Consider the following 10,017-nt stretch of genomic DNA (forward strand, 5'->3'; position numbering starts at 1 on the left):
GTGTTTTGTTTATTTTAGTTTTATTCTTTTATTATTGTATGTTCTCAGTTTTTCATGTTTTATTTTGTAAGAGTGTGTGTCTTTAGCATTGTGTTTAGGTAACGTCGTTACGTTCATTTGTGTCAGCTGTTTCCTCATGTGTTTCTACTCCCCCTGATTATCCCTAGTGTGTATTTAGTCTGTGTGTTTCCATTCACTCATTGTCATATCGTTTGTAATGCCACACCATAGTTGTCATTTCACAGTTTCATAGTTGTTCATAGTCTGTACTCAGTTTTGTTGTCATTTTCTGTTTTCTCCTTAGCGTTCTTGTCATTTGCCTTCATTCAGCCCAAATAAACGCTCGCTTTTGTTTCACGATCCAGCTCCGTCTCCTGCAGTATCTGTAGGTCCGTTTAAAAAATACATCGGCACACCCTGCCTTGACATTACACATTAACATTATGCTTACTTTTCCAAGTTAAATAACTTCTGCATGTACAAATTGCATTCTTTTCAATATGCACATATAAAAAAATAATAATAATACAATTATTAATTCCTAAGGACATGAAATGGAGGTGATGTCTGGAGATGATGCAATAGTACAAGGCAAATTGTTAGTATGGCCCAATAGGCCCCTTGGGCATAGATATGTAAAAGACTCCCTTTTATATAGAAGAAAGAGAAAGTATTTTAAAGTCTCTCATTTTGTGTGTGTGTGTGTGTGTGTGTGTGTGTGTGATGATTCTATTCAAAAATAAATGAACCTGAGGACTGTAACTGTGTTCTTTCTGCTTTTATCAAGTCGCGTAGGAGAAGAGAAGTCTCCATATTTATAGTAATAATCCACATTAAGACCTATATATCTATATTTCACATGGCATCTCTGTTTAGGAAGCAATTGAACACAAGTTTTGTTTATTTAAAGGCTTCCCCATTTGCATAAATGTTGGATCTTGCCGCTTGGTCTGTTGCCTGTTTGCTGGCAATTTAAGAAATGTGGGATTTGTATTGTTTTCCTTAAACTCTGTGTAGAGGTCAGGCATCAGCAAAAACACAGTCTGGATGTTGGTTTAAATGCATGAAATATGGTACTGGCCTCGACCACTTATGTGTTGTTATGATGCCTTTCAGTGTGGAGTGGGCTTCCCTGGAGGTGCAACACTGACAACCAGGTGAAAAATATGAAGCGAAGCTAAAGTGAATTATTGTAATTAATATTTCAATAAGGGGAGATCATTTGGAAGAATTGGACATGATGTATTGAGATACAGAATTCAATTATGCGCTTTGGCAATTAGACTCTGATGACCAGTCATAACAGAACAGGATCCCAGCAGTGATAGGAATTAGAACAGGCCACCCCAGAGTCTAGATGCTTAATGGTGTTGAGGATGAAGATGGAGGCTTGGATGAGGCAGAGATGGTGAAGACGCCTAAACGAAACAGAATTTGAGCTTAAATGCTGACAGAAAGCAGGCAAGAAAGTGATTGGATCAAAGTAATGATGTCAGCATTGAGTTTGTAAGTATGGGAAAGTGGAAGTAATGTAAAGAATAGACCAAAAGTCAAACAACCAGGAAAGCAGGCTAATGAGTAATCACAGATTGCTTCTATAATAAAACTGATGCACAAGCTTTAATTTTTTAATGTAATAAATGCAACACCAATGCACAAACCATTTTATTCAAACCAGAAAGAGATGTGAGAACCACTGAGTAACAGTTTTTTTTAAACCTTTCAAAACTCAAGAAGGTCAGTGGTTCAATCCCCGGCTCCTTCAGTGTCCATTTTAAAATGACCCTGGACTGTAATGTATTATGATCACATAAATGTTGCACAAAAGCTTGCCATCAAACAGGATATTTTTTTGTAATTATAAATAAATGAACCTCTAACCCCACTTGGGTAAATATTAAAGAAAAACACTTTTGTTATTTTTACGTTTATAAATATGAAAATCTACTGATTGAAAAGTGGTTACTTTTTTTGGTTAAAATTTGAAAGTGTAAATTCTTGTATCCATGAAAGATTACATGGTTATGAGGAACAAATGTGAGAATTTTTTTTTAGTGATGTGACAAAAACTGTGGGGATTATTTTTAACCCCAAAATGTTATTCACAACCAACTGTAACAAAGTGGATGAACACTTAGAACGCACTCATACTCAGCACTTGTCTCATACATGTTAAACTGACACACCACAAAACATGCTGTTTTTCTTCATGTGCTTATTTGCTGTGATTAACACCAAAGCTACTGAGCAGGTAAAATGCAAATACGCATTCACACATTTCAACAGTCTGTTTTGTTATGTTGTGCTCTTAACTCTTTGATAAGAGTTTCCACATACATCAAGGGTTTTAAAAAAGGGCCTGCCCAACATTTCTTGACTTTCATACTGTTGTTGATGTCACATTTGACATTTGGGTTTTTATTTGTGGGAATGTTTTCTTTTGTTTATTTTATGGATTATGGAAGAAACTATTAAACAAAGAGCATATTTATGCCTTTATAGAGATGCATTTAGCTTTATAACTGAACTGCTGAGTTGAGAGTGAGTGCTATGTGATTCTCAGATGTTCCTTTTGGTTTCTGGACTTACTGGGTTGTGTTGTGTGATACAGGAAATTTTGTTATTGATCTGATACTGGACCAGTATTGCCAATACCAACACCGATACTTTGAACTTATAAAAGCAGCTTATGTAGGGGAGAGCAGTGTGTCATGACTTATGAGATGAATTGTCGTCATTAATTTGCCAAATTCTGAACACATTTTATTGTCCACTAAATCACTTTGATTTTTACTTTCTACAACAAGTAGCTAACACACACAAAAACAAACCTTTTAGCTTTTGTATATTTTGAAACTGGGCTTTTTGTTTTATGTCTCTGTCTTTGAAGCACTTTGGGTCAACTTCTGTTATTAAATGTGTTCTATAAATAAATGGCCTTGATCATAGACGTAGAAGTTTTATTATATTCAGACATTTTTTCATACTTCATGTTGGAGGTATATTTTCTCACTTAAAATACAATAATTTATTTAACAATCAAGGGCTTGAATATATTATTTGATCACCTGAATCTTGTCTATGAGTTACCTGGTTATTCTTCACCTCTCTGGGAAAACTGTGACAGTGGGTTCTGTCTCTGTGCTGGAGGTCTGGGTCTGTCTGAGGGATTTCCTTCATCCTCTCTCTTCTTTTTATTTTTATTTATTTATTTTTTTTGCTGCTTGTTCCAGGGTAAAACTCTTTTTCGTGGCCTTTCATGTCTTTATACAAGTTGATGGTTTTGCCGCAATAGAAAATTTCCTTCCAATATGCATCACTGTTTGGAGTGTTCTTCTTTACGTCTGTAAAGTGCTTCTGTACAATGGTGCACTTTCTCACTCACTGCAGCCTACATGTTGCTGCTCAGTGCCATTGAGTCACGTAGGGAGGAGGAGCATTGAGCAAAGAGTGCTATTATGAGAGGAGCGGTGTTTGCACAGACATGTGTACTTTCTCATGAACGAGAGCAACATACACATGAATCCTGTTGCTGTAGTATTGATCCAATAACAATACCAGCAATAGTATCAATAATATTGATATTTGGATTGATCCGGTTAGAGTTATTGGTACTGGCTAGACTAATTAGATGTGGTTAGAGGTTGTTTTAGATGATGAAGGGTGATGTGTGTTGCCTGATTATGTGCCTTTTGTTTTGTTAATATGAGTTAATCTGGGGATTTTTTTTCTTAGTTAGGTCTAAATACCACATATCACCTTGTTTGAGATTTTCTACCTACCACCTTTCTTGAGATTTAAGTCAGATAATCATACAGTAACCAATTACACAAGCCCGGTCCTACAAATACGCTGTTGACTACTGTAATAGGCCTTGTCGTCTAATAGTGCAGCTGATTTTTGTGGTAGAGCAAGTCATCTACCAAGCTGAAGATCGATTGATCCCTAGCTTCCAGTCCATGTGCTGAAGTATACTTGTAGAAGATACTGAACCTTGCCCCTGATGTGAGTGTGAATGTTAGAAAAAGTACTTAGGCGTCGATAAAGTCCTGTATGAATATGTGTGTGATTGGGTGAATGCAACTTGTAGCAGAAAATACTGAAATTGAGTAGAAAGTGTATCTGACAGCCTATACTTAATGTAAAAAAAAAAAAAAAAGGGAAAATATAGTAAAATATTAAATATTCACATAGTCATTCTTTTGTATTACTGGCTTATTGCTAAATTTCGATATTAGTTCCTGGTCACTGGAAAGCAATTCATGACTGAAATTTATAATAAATATACGTCTTGATGACAAGGATTGGACTTGGCAAAGTTTGAATTTGGACGCTTACACCATAAGACAGTTTACAGGAAAAATGCACTGGAAGCTGAAACAGGATTTTAACCACTTCAACAGCTGTGAGCTCTGAGAAGCTGAGAAAAGTAGGATATTTAAAGTGGCTGTGTTACTTTTAAATGAAGAGATTTTGGATCCAGGGTGGGTTTTTCAAGGACAAGAAGAATCTGAGGTTTGAGAGTGGGTATGAATGAATGATTGTCTGTCTCTGTGTTAGCCCTATGACAGACTGGCGACTGGTACCCCGCCTTTCGCCCTATGGTAGCAGGGATAGCCTCCAGCCCCAGCGTGACCCTGAATTAGTGTGAGTAGGACTGACTGAACCAATACGCCGCCCAAAAACGAAGCCCGTCACTGCAGCTCAGAGGCATGTTAAAAGAAAAGAAAAAGAACAGGAAACAACCTGGTCACGACATTACAGTTTCAGTGGATTCACATTTATTGAAATAATAATAAAAACGGCCTCCTTAATATATTTAACTTGATATCTTGTGTGGTAATTTAATTTTGACAGTGTGAAAATCTTCTCACTTTTATCTTTTTTGGTGGTTTATGAATTTGATCGCACTTCATGCCCAACCGGTGAATTTTAAATATCGTCTCTGCGAGTAAACTTTTCATGAAAGTATTCCTCTTGCATATGAACAATGAACTGCTCCTTATGCATATTCAGTCATATCAAGACACTCAAATTCTCCCTCGCTCTCATATCTTTTTCATCCCCTTTGAGTTGTTGAAACTTGTGTGTAATTCGGTGAAAAGCCTCAGATTAATTAACTGATTAATTCACCTTTTAGCAGCTGCATTCAGGGCGTTCTGCTTCATATTTCACACCACATAATGCAGACTACATGTAGCCTAATTGTCTGGAGACTAATGGGTTTCATAGCTATGAACTACTCTGGAAATGATTCTTTTTTTTTTCCGTACTGCTTGTTTTATCCTGATGGCTGGGTGTATTTATTGAGCATGGATGAACATTTTTAAATAATGAAGTGCAGATCTGCATGTATCCCACTCATTTGAATATGTGAAGGGCTGCAGGGCTTCTTATTATCCCTTTTGTCTGTTTGTTGGCGCTCACCTCACTGAGAGTGTCGTTTTTAATGAGGCAAACATGATATTCTCCAGGTCTTTGCTCCATGGTAGCTACATCTCCTCTTGTACATCTGTGGGGCATGCAGGGCACGCAGTAAAGAAGCTTAACAAAAATATGCCACCACTACCGCTGCCACCTCTAGAGCCTCTTTCTGTCTTTCTCCACCTCCCCCTTTAATGTGTTTTTAAATCTGTTTTTGTGCATCTGAGGCCATTATGCTCACAATAGCAGTGCTCAAAATTGGAACAGCAAGAAAGAGCGATGAAGGGGAAGAGAAGATGATGTGAAGATGAAGAAGGGGCAGCAGCACAAGTCTGGAAAAGGGGAGTGAAAAGACTTTGGGGTTCGAGCCTTGCAGAGGACACGCAGCTGTGCTTTAAAACCAACTGTAATAGGGTTTTTTTTCTCTTCTCACAAGCATCACAACATTTCATCTGTTTATTTATGTTTGTTGCTGTGGCTCTCAGTGTGAGAGATCCTTACCCTGAAAAAACCCAAAGCTGGGCACACAGTACACATCTTCATGTTTCTGAGAGAGAGATATGATGCAATGGCATCTTATCGCACAAGAGTAATCTTTCTTTGTGTACATATATTTTTGGCGCTGGATAAGCAGCTGCATCATTTCATGCTCAACCAGGAAACGCAGGCGTCTTTGCTGCTGCTTCAAATTAATGAGAGCCTCTTATTTTTATTTTTTTCACAAAATTTCTTTTAATCAGCGCATTCCCTCGCTTGTTTTCTTGTTCGCAGCGGGCTCGACGATACGCGGCAGATGGCTGTGGCACAACTGCAAAAGAAGATGTTGACACTGTAATATTGCGATTAATGGCACCAGTTATCTAAGGAAAACACTTATGTTTAAAATCTCTATTTTGAATTCCTTTCCCCAGTTAATAATAAAGGAACGATGCAACGCTGCAAATGAACCGAAGGGCCAAAGTAAGAAAAACTCAAAAGACAGGATGGTAATGAACAAGTGAAAGCAGACATTCAGAGAGGCTCCTGAGCCAATCCTCACACTTTTATTTATTTATTCTCTCAACAGGGACGGAGAACAATAGCTTAATGATCTGCAGCAGATTGCAAATTTCCATATGCAGTCCCTGCGCAGCAGCTACAGTAGGCTTCATCATTAGAAAGATAAAAAAGACAATTATAACAACATTGTTATTGACCTCAGACCAAACATAATTGCTTTCAGTCATAAAGTGAGGAAATGTCCATTTGCTAAGCTAGGCTCATTTTTTGCTGAAAGGCTGTAAAAGTTTTTTCTCATGCAGCAGATATTGACATAAATAAAACTAATAAAAAAGGGCCCCGACTTCACATAGAAATATTTATCATATTTGGTTGTTTCTGGTTTCAATGTTTCTCAGTGTGAGATTATATATCAGCAACATTAAAATGAGTCTCAAGTATCAACTTATAATAATAAAAGCTGTAATTAAATGATGCCTAGGTAAAAAGTTTGCTTCCTCAACAAAAAGATGAGATGTTAAAGACATAAATAAATGACACATAATCTATGATAACACCCTTTATCCTGTTGGCATGGAGACTCGTGTTGTCTTGCCTCAATGATCTCCAAAATCCAAACTCTGCAGTTCTAACCAAGACAGACAGATCAAGAGGAAAAGACCAAATGAAAATCAGCATCTGGTGCTCTAGGTTTGGGATTAGGTGAGGGGCCAACAAACTTACCCTGTTAAAACATCAAGTTATGGAAACAACAAGGATTACTGCCACTACAGAGCGTGCAGAGACTTAAGCCAACCGAGTGGCAGTTTGAATTCTTCTGATAAAGCTCTAAAATGTGATGTCAAATACATGAACGATGCGGTGGGGCTGAAAGCTTTAATTTGAAATGTGGAATATATGAAACATCAAATACAACACAGGTCAACTGGAGCAAAGAGTGAAAAAAGGAAAAAAAAGTCCCTTAAGGGATAAAGATGACTAACTAACTGCATAATCAGACAATTGTAATTTGGTTTCCTCACTTTCATCGTTGCGATCCATACATCTTCCGCAACTTATCCGAGCCTGGGTTTCAGGGGCAGCGGTCTAAACAAAGATTTCCGACTTCCTGAGAGAGATAATCTCTCTGGATCTGGCCTCCTCCCACGAGGACTGTCTGTCCAGAACGACAGAACTCCTGACCCAAAGTTTATTTTATAACTCACTGTTTTTTATTTATTAAAGATTTAAAAGTTAGGGACATATTCACTTTGACTGACAGGTCTGCTGATTGGGTTGGCCATAGCAGTTAGGTCTCTGCTTGGTTTGACAAACAAAACAAGAAAATCTGACTTCCTGTGTGCTTTTCAAGCAAAGTTCTTTTTATTGTGTCATGGTTGCTATGGTATCCATTCATTTTTAGTTTTTAGCCTCCTTTTCTTTTCTTTTCTTTTCTTTTCTTTTCTTTTCTGTGTTCTTTTTCTTACTGATTTTTGTGCCTGTTTTTGTGCATTCCTATTTTGGTTTACTCATTAGACTTTGAATTTTTTGGCTGACCTAGAAAATCCCCCCCAAAAAATACAGTTTTCTTTTTACTGGTTATTTTTCTTGACTCTGTTTCTAGCATTTTCTCATGTTGCCCATGACAACCACTTGCAGAGTTGTGTTGCAATGTTGGTACCTAATTTGCTCAAAATTTGAAATACTTTATTTTTATGTTATAAAAAAATGGCGTTTGGACTGTTTTTCATATGCTAGCAACATATTTACTGAGGGTTTATGCACTCACCTTAAATTTGTTAAATATTTAGTGTGAAGTCTGAGAGCATATCAGAATTACAGGGAAAATAATAGTCACATCTCTGACAACATGTTTCATTTTATTTTATAATCTTTCTCTATCAACACATATGCCAACTTCTAAAATCTTTAAAAATTATTACTGCAGCTACATTTCATCTGATTTGGTTCAGAATTGCAGGAGTTCCCATCCTTAGGGCCAATTCAGAGCTCTATGAAGAAGTACAGGCAGCAGCTTTCTCTGAGTAAGCCCTTATGTGAAAGAGAGGACTGGATGGACATGAAAGCACTGGCTGCATCCTTTCTTGCCATTCCCCCTCTTTTTCTTTCTTTTCTATCTGCTCCCTCCTACCCATTTGCACTCGTGTTTGCCCGACATCGTTTAATTTCAGATGTTTTGTGACCATCTAAGATGCCGAGAGGGACAGCTCTGCAGCATCTCAGAAAGCTCTCCAGAATCCTGCAAATACCCATTTTTATGCTGTTCAGAAAGATCCACAAGCAGCAGCAGCAACTTCAGCACCAATGTCTACTGAGAAAACCCTTCTCCTGTTGGTGGCCGCAACATCTATAGAGCAAACTGCAGCACATCAAACAAAACATCCCAGCGTGTTGACTAACAGTTCCAGTTTTTGGCTTCTGCCTGCTGACACATTTTCATAATTCATCATTCATGATTGGTAATTGGATCCCAAATTATTTTTATTGTTAGATTTGGAGACAAAAAAAATCAGTGTTTGATTTTACAACTACCCATTTAAACCTGATTTGCATTCCCCGAACGATGACACTTGATAATATAATGCAAAAGAATAGAGGTTGATTATAAAAAGGTGGAAAACACAGATACAAAATCATCCAATGTGTCCTTGTTAACCTTTATTTATTAAAGATGGAGAAGCTGATGATTCTCTAAATATTTCCCCCACTGTTACTTGATTTATTTAGTTTAATGAGCTCAAGTCCTGAATATGTTAAACTTGATCCATGAAAAAAACATGTTTTCTCCTGCTAGTTTTGCATGGCAGATACTGCAAATACTGCAACATACATGAGCCTCACATAGTTAAAAATCATTAAACTGGAACACCTAAACTGTGCACCAGAAGTACGAAAAACACATTTAAAATTGAATAATACCAATTACCAAAGTCAATAATGCTTGCTTAAATTTATGATAAGCCCAAGACTTATTTTGATTACTAGCTATGGAAATCAACACTGCTAAAGTAATATTTAATATCTTTTAGTTTGCTGGAATTTAATTAACTATTTAAGAATACGCTTCATCCATCAGTCAACTCCGGTTGCAGAGAGCTGGAACCCATCTCAGCCCACTGGTTAAGTGGGAGCGTAACAACTGTCAACATCAGTGGGAAAAAGTAGCGTTCCTCTTGGGGCCACAGGCTGTGCCCAGAAGGAAATCAGTCCCCATTAATCCCCATGTTAAAATACCCAACTTCTGCCATAAATATATAACACCTTATTGTAACCTACAGTAAACAAACTGTTCTATTATTTATAGCTAAATTTCTCAACATAATAGTAGTTTTTGGTTTTTTGCAGGCTTAAAGTTATGCTGACATTAACAGGTGTGCTGATATAGGAAGCTAAAGCAGCTAGTTGTCTGCTAGGCTTTAGTACCGCTAATTAGAGTCAAACAACTGTGCACATGTGCTACTGGTACTTTTGCGCATTTTTATGTTATATCTGGCAAATAATGTGTGGCTTCATGTGATACAGCATACAGCATTTTTGGTAAGAAAAATTCTACTACTTTATTATTGTGTTTTTTAGTACTAATAAGCACTTATT

The sequence above is a fragment of the Pelmatolapia mariae genome, linkage group LG9, assembly GCF_036321145.2.
Source record: "Pelmatolapia mariae isolate MD_Pm_ZW linkage group LG9, Pm_UMD_F_2, whole genome shotgun sequence".
NCBI lineage: Eukaryota > Metazoa > Chordata > Actinopteri > Cichliformes > Cichlidae > Pelmatolapia > Pelmatolapia mariae.